Source organism: Hyperolius riggenbachi, chromosome 4 (assembly GCF_040937935.1).
Source record: "Hyperolius riggenbachi isolate aHypRig1 chromosome 4, aHypRig1.pri, whole genome shotgun sequence".
Lineage (NCBI taxonomy): Eukaryota > Metazoa > Chordata > Amphibia > Anura > Hyperoliidae > Hyperolius > Hyperolius riggenbachi.
The window spans coordinates 45,671,508-45,679,288 of record NC_090649.1 but is presented as its reverse complement, the minus strand read 5'-3'; the positions used below and the strand labels follow the sequence as shown (position 1 = coordinate 45,679,288).

The following is a 7,781-nucleotide window of genomic DNA, read 5'->3' as shown; positions in this document are numbered from 1 at the left end:
GTTATTGAGATTTCGTTATCCACGGGCGCCATTTAGTTATCCAGTCAGGCCCTTTTTGTCCTGGCACCTTTTTTTCATGCACGCAAAATGTACTCATGTGTCTATAGCTCTTCTCCCCCAACCAACCTTCACCACCAGTGAGGACATAAAAACTTCAAATGACAATTTTTACTGTTTTTTTACTGCTATTTTCACACTTTTTAAAAAAAAATCTGCTACTATTTTTGTTATATAATTCTTCCTCAGATCAGTTGTAAAGGGCAGATTGAGCAATCGAGCCAAAGGTGAATCTGGCGGCTTATAAAAGCAACAAACTAACATCCATCCAACATTAAGGCAGGTACCGTCTCACCCGTCAGCTACCTCCAGCCATGGAGTTAGGATTATCCGTGACTGCATACATTGTACTGGCGCTCACCCTCCTATACATCCTCAAATTTCTACATACCATCACTTGGAAAAGTGAGAATGGCAAAAATTTTCCTCCTGGACCTCCTGGTTTGCCGCTCATCGGAAACATACATCAATTGAATTTAATGAAACCACATTTTACTTATTTAGAGGTAAGATAACTTATAGATTAAATGTCTAAGCTCATAAAATAATTGGTTTATTATAATAATCACTCATAAATATGTTTTTGTTATGAGTTTGGGTGTAATGGAGCAGAGTGGTCTGTACACACAGATAGGCACACAGTATAACAACTCTTTACTGAAGAAAAGCATGCAGAGATATATCATACATCGCCACCAGGTAATGCAGCTTACTTAGAACAGAGAAGAACACAGAGAGAATACATAGGGCCTGATTCACAAAGCGGTGCTAACAGTTAGCACGCTGGTGAAAAGCCCTTTATCACGCCTAAACTCAGTTTAGGCATGATAAGTTCAGGTGTGATAAGTTTAGGCATGATAAGTTTAGGTGTGATAAGTTTAGGCGTGATAAGTTTAAGCACCAACTGCGTTAGCACCGCAGTGCACAGCTGATCAAAAGTTTTGCGCTAGCAAAGTCTGGAGCACTTTGCATAGAGTTTAATGGCACTGCTTTGCGTGCGGGACTTTGCGTGCAATCTACACTTATCTAAACTTAGCATGCCTAAACTTATCACACCTAAACTTATCACACCTAAACTTATCACGCCTAAACTGGGTTTTCACCAGCATGGTGCAATGGTTATCATGCCTAAAGTCTCTAACTGGGTTAGCACCGCTTTGTGAATCGAGCCCATAGAATACATAGTTACATAGTTACATAGTTATAGAAGGAAATAACAATCCCATACAGATCATCATTACATTTTACAGACATTTTGGGGTTGTTTTTCTATATTGCAGTTTAGGTAATAATCCTGTTGATACTTCCAACAGGGTGAAGACTCTTGTAAAGTGAGAAATACTAAGGATATAGGCTGGTTCTTAGGGTGCGTACAGACATGCGACTATAGTCGTTTAAAACGATCGTTACCGACGGCATTGCCCGACGATCGTTCGTAAAAAGTGCACGAACGATCATTAAAACGACCGACCAACGAGATATGTCGTTGGTAAAGAACGATCCATTCTGCCAGATCTTTTCCAACGACCATTGTTCAAAAAGTAATGTCTGTACAACGATCGGTCGTTGATCGTTCGTTCTCAAAGCTTCGCACATGCTCAAACAGTTATTTTTGACACTTGTGTTTGAAATCAGTTTATACATCATGTTGTGCACGCAACACTCGTTCCAAGATCGTTCGTTCACGAACGATGTTCAAAGTAGCCTTTCTTCAAACGATCATCGGCCGATACCTCCTTTAACATCGTTCGTCGTTCAGAACGAACGATCGTTAGCGTATGTCTGTACGTACCTTTAGTATATAGGCTTAGGACAGACTTTCTCAACCTTTGTACAATGGAGGAACCCTGCAAATAACTTTTGGATCCCAAGGAAGCCCTGCAAACTATTTTTTTTCATCCTGAGGAACTCCTGCATTTATTTATTTCACTACGCCCCATTACACTGCTACTCATTATACTGGCTCCTTATCCTAGTGCTTTTTATTAATGTGCTCATTATCATTCTGACCCCCAATTTAGTGCTTCTTTTTACAGTACCCCCTATTATAATGTGCTCTAGTACACTTCCCCCACCGATGGGGTAAAATGCCAAGGAACCCCTGCAGAGTCCTCAAGGAACCCTGGTTGAAAAAGGCTGGCTTAGTATGAAGGAATATAGAATATTTAGAATATAGGCAAAGAATCAAGGCTAATTCTTAGAATGAAGGCTGTTTGCAGTCTGAGGCCCCATTCACACTAGAGCGCTAGCGTTTTGAAAAGCGCTTGTGCAATGTAAAGTCTATGTGGCTGTTCTCATTTAAGCATTTTGCGTTTTCAGCGATCAGCTGAAGCGCAAACTCGTAGCCTGCACCATTTCTGAGCGATTTTGAACGATTAGCGCTTCAATGTTAAAGATAGGAGCGCTTCAAAATCGCCCCAAAAGCGATGGCCTGTTCACAATCCTCAGCGTTTTTCCAGCGCTTTTACTCTGTAAATATTGCAGATTACCCACAAGACAGAGCAGATTACCCATAAAACAATTCTATTTCCTGTCTAGCAGCCATTTCCTGTATGGGAGAGCTAAACGCAAATCACTGCAAAACGCTGAAAAACGCTATCTCGTACAGTGAAAAAACACTGAAAAACCTATGTTTACAAAGCGATTTTCCAGCAATTTTTTTCACTGTACGGTAAAGGGCCCATTCACACTAGAGTGATTAACGTACATTTCCAGAGTTTCTTCTGAATCGCCGGTGCTTTGAAAAGAGCCAGGGTAATGTAAAATATATGGCAGTGATCTCACTCCAGCGATTGCCGTCAATTTGTGATTTCTGGAAAATGCATCGCTTTTTCGTGGTTTTTAGAGCGCTGTTATAGTGATCACAGTTGAAATGTTAAAATATTATTCATTGTGATCGCTCAAAAAATTGCAAAAAATGTTCAGTAAAACTACCCTAAAAACTGAAAAAAAAATCCCTGTTGCAAAAGACTAGAGATTTTTGCGTTTTGCGATCCCTAGTGTGAACGTGACTAAAAGCAAATTTGGAATGATTGCAATGTGCAATTCTGTAACATTGAAATGCAATTGCTCCAAAATTGCTAAAAATAAAAAAATGCTGCATGCAGCGCTTTTGTGATTTCAGTAAATCGCTGGCGTTGGCTAAGTGTGAACACTGCAATTCACATTAGATTGCAGTAGCAAATTTCAGAACGCTAGGGATGATAGCCAGTGATTGACAAAGCTGATGCAATCACTAGTAAAATGTCCCGATCATGCTGCCTTGTCATGTGGGGGAAGGAAGGGGGCGTGCAGTGCGGGAGTAGTGCAGGAGTTTTTGGGAGATGACGAGCTTTAAGGCCCCATTCACACTAGAGCGTTTTGCCAGCGATTTTGGCAAAACGCTCAAGCGCTAGTGCTTTTGAAAGCGCTAGTGTGATTTAACACCCTACGGGCCCGTTCTTACTTAGGTGATTTGTGTTAATCGCCGGTGATTAACGCAAATCGCCAAACGCAAACGCGTAGCCTGCACCATTTTCAGGTGATTTCCCAACGAACGCGTTTCAGTGCTATAGAAGCGCTAAACGCGATCACGGGAAAATCGCTGCAGTGTCCAGTGATTTTTGCACGTGAAATCAATCCTTTTTAAGTGTGAATGAGGCCTTAGGGCCCATTCACACTAGAGCGCTTTTCAGGCAATTTCAGGAAATCGCTGGCGTTTTGAAAATCGCTTGGTCAATGTTAAGTATATGTGGCTGTTCTCATTTAAGCGTTTTGCGTTTTTCAGCGATCAGCTGAAACACAAACGCGTAACCTGCACCATTTCTGAGCGATTTTGAGCGATTAGCGCTTCAATGTTAAAGATAGGAGCTCTTCAAAATCGCCCAAAAGAGCTGGGCTGTTCACAATAATCAGCGTTTTTCCTGTGCTTTTACTCAGTAAATATTGCAGATTACCCATAAAACACTGCAGTTTACCCATAAAACACCTCTGTTTCCTGTGTAGTGGCCATTTCCTGTATGGGAGAGCGACACACGTGCAGTAAAATCGCTAAATGCAAAACGCAGGAAAATGCAGAAAAACGCTATCCCATACAGTTAAAAAACGCTCAAAATACTATTGAGGAAAACGCCAGAAAAACGCTCAGCGTTTGTGTATGCGTTTAGCGATTTGTAGTGTGAACAAAGCCTTACAGGGATTGTGGGAGAGGCATTAATAAGTGCCACTCTGGTTCACACTACAAGAGCTTTTCTGAGCGCTTTGTGATTTTAAAATCTCTTGCTAATGTGATCCTATGTGCGTGTTCTCACTCAAAATCACTAGCGCTAAAAAAGCTCTTGTAGTGTGAACAAGCCCAAATAGTATTGGAGTACTTTTGTTCTGTGGCTGTTTGTCTGGATTGAGTTGAAGACCATAGCTGGTGAGTGTGGGTAGTGTTTGCAGTGTGGGAGATGCCAATTGAGGATAGGTAGGAGGAAGAGGATAGTAAAACAGATAAATAACATGGAAAAGGGTTTAAAGGGGACCTAAACTCAATCAGAACTTCCTCTCTGCTCTAAAAGATAAGCAACAGCATAATAACATTCAAAGAAAAGCATTTTTTGTTACAGCTTATACAAATCCTGCAACAAATCTGTGGTGTGTCTACTTCCTGCTTTCATGGAAGCAGACATAGGGTTAACATCCTGTGTTTACAAATGAGCCGCTCTGCCAAGGCAAACACACAGTGTGGTCTTGCTGCTCAAACTGCAAGGTCAGTCCACCGGGGGTTTAACCAGTCCACTCCACACCAGGATGCTCCCAGGGTATGTAAGAGCAAAGTTCAAATAGAAGAAAGACTGAGTCTCTACCTGGATCTATGCAAAATTTGTGGATTTATTAAAGAGAACCAGAGATGAAGCACCCTGGTGTATTTTACCTTATAAATCAGTGGGAACATGACAGTAAACACCGCCCTTTCTCTGACCTCACGCCCGCTGCCCGGCCTCCCTCAACTCGTCACTCTCCGGACTCCTCCTCCTCCTCACTCCACAGTGCCGCCCACTGCCAGGCCATCCGCTATACAGGTACTTCTTGAAACTTTTGAATGGGGAAGCGGGCAGAGGGGGGAGCGCTAGCGGAGGGGGTGGGGGGAATTTCCGACCCCCCCCGCGATCGGGGCATGCTCCCCCCTTATGCCTGCGACCCCATAGGGGGGCCGTATTGCGGCCTGTTCGGCCGAACAGGGCCCTGTTCGCCCGAACAGGGGCCCTGTTCGGCCCTGTTCGGGGGCATACAGAAGTTCGGGGCGAACCCGAACTTAAAAGGCCGAACACCATGAGGTGTTCGGCCGAACTCGAACATCACCCGAACAGGGTGATGTTCTGCAGAACCCGAACAGTGGCGAACACTGTTCGCCCAACACTAGTGAGAAGGCCCCTCCTCTTCAAATCACTGATCTCAGGAGCGTAGAGTCTGACCCCTGCCTCATATTACTGACTGCAGGTGCTTACACCCTAATCCTTGTCTCATGTCACTAAGGATGATATGAGACAGTGATTAGAGTGTAAGATTCTAAGGACAGTTACTGTCCTGATATTAGGCATGGATTAGCGTTCAGAATATTTTACTTAGGGGCGTGGCCTGTGTTCAGGGGTGGAGTTTAGGGCGGCAGAATGCCTGTGCCTACAGGCCTCTGAGTTGTAAATCCTGCCCTGACTATGGGCTTGATTCACTAAACCATGATAACTCAAATATCCCACCTTATCAAAGATATCACACCTTATCAAAGTTAACAAACCTTATCAGAGTAGCATAGCGAGCGCTACGAACCCGCAGGGGCTCAGGGCAGGATGAGAGCCATTGCCAATTAGCAGGCATACGTTTGTAGCGCTCGCTATGCTACTCTGATAAGGCATGTTCACTTTGATAAGGTGTGATATCTTTGATAAGGTGTGATCTCTTTGATAAGGTGTGATATTTGAGTTATCATGGTTTTGTGAATCAATTAGTGTGTGTGTGTGTGTATAGCTCCCAACTGTCCCTCTTTTGGACAGGATAGTCTCTCTTTTGGAGCCCTGTCCCTCTCTCCCCCATTCTTCCGCATGTGACCCTCTTTCAGGACTGATGTACAGATCTATGTAAATATATGTATTTGTCTACTGAAAATGTGTTTTATTGACTCTGAACGTTATTTTCATTCCATTTTAAATTAATATATTCCTAATTTATAAGAAAATCAATATGATATGTTGGTTTTCCATCTCCTTGTTGAACAAACATTTTACTCTTTTACATATAAGATAGTAATCTAATCAGGGCCGGTTTAAGCAACAATGGGGCCCCAGGGCAAAATAAACCTGGGGGGCCCCCCCAGCGTATACCTCGGAACAAAAATTGGCATTAGGGGACCTTTTTTGCAGCTGGTATTGTCAGGGTGTGAAATCCCAATCGGTCAGAGCTCCACATTCTGGCTATCCCAGCCTGCATGGGGTACAAGGGGTTACAAAGTTTCAGGAGGGGGGACCCCACATAATTAAAAAAAAAAAAAAAATTCCCACACTCTAAACATAAAAATTTTTTGGGAAAATAGGAAAAAAAATACCAGGGATCTTCATACAGCCATATGGCGGCTGTATAGCGATCCCTGGCCAAAGCGCTGCGGCTGCGTATAGACCCCCTGGAAACCCCATCAGGAAATTTATTGCGCTTTCGTTTGATGCATGTAAAATTACACTACCGTTAGGTTTGCTACTAAAAGTGACATTTACCGCATTTAAAACTATACTTTTTTCCTTCTAAACTTTAAAATCGATTTTCTCAAAAACTATAAGGTCTTTTTGAAAAATTGTTTTTTCCTCTTATTCCTAATGATCTCCTTAACATATCCTGCAAATTTAGGATTTCTAGCATTTAAGGTGGATTTGCTATTAACCATTAAAGTCGGCAGGTTTTTAAATGTGTTTTTTTTTCCCTTTGAAACTTTAAAATCGTTTTTCTCAAAAACTATAAGGCCGATTTGCAAAAAATTTTTTCCCTCTTGTAGCCACTGGGGGCCCCTACAAGCTCTGGGGCCCTGGGGCAGCTGCCTCCTTTGCCTTAATGGTAGCGCCGGCCCTGAATCTAATGATAATGGATAGCCCTCCTAGCCTCAATCCACCCGGAACACACATTTGGAGGGCGTACTATGCTCAATGCATTACTACCCATAGTGGTTCATACTGGAATCACCCAACAACAGACCTGGGAAGTCTAGGCCTGTTCAGCCGTAGTGGCCATGAAAATGAACAGGACTGGAACTACAATCCCAGCTCGTTACGAGTACAACCTTAGGTTAAAATATACCAAACAGTATATCACCATAGGTGTGGAATATATGATATAAAGCTTAGAGTGGTTAATCTAGAATTGTTAAGACTAAGATTTATCTGTTATTCACTGAAAATGGAATTGTTATATATTACCATTTTATAACATAGTCATTACAAATTGTATTTACAAAATAATTTCAGTAACTATAATAATAAAATGTTAATATGAAGGGAAATGAACCAGTATAGAAAGGACCAGTGTGGTTTAGATTGTAAAGCAACGTATATTTTTGTAATTAAGGGCCTGTTCAGACTATATGCGTTCCTAGCCGTTTCCAGGGAACGCGTACTGGTACCAAAAACGCATAGAAACGGCTCCTAATGCTTTTGAATGGGCTAGTTCACATGTATGCGTATGAGACGCATACGTTTCTCATCCGCATTGCTGCACGCAGT

General features: G+C 42.4%; 1 protein-coding gene across 1 annotated transcript in view; it reads left to right on the top strand.

Annotated features, from left to right (window-relative positions):
• Positions 1-480: 480 nt before the first annotated feature.
• The window catches only part of LOC137571200 (cytochrome P450 2K4-like), a 50,728-nt gene continuing 43,427 nt past the window's right edge, over positions 481-7,781 (top strand). Inside the window, exon 1 of the mRNA XM_068280024.1 lies at positions 481-563. The gene's annotated coding sequence lies outside the window, so the exon portion shown is untranslated. The remainder of the gene's footprint in view (positions 564-7,781) is intronic.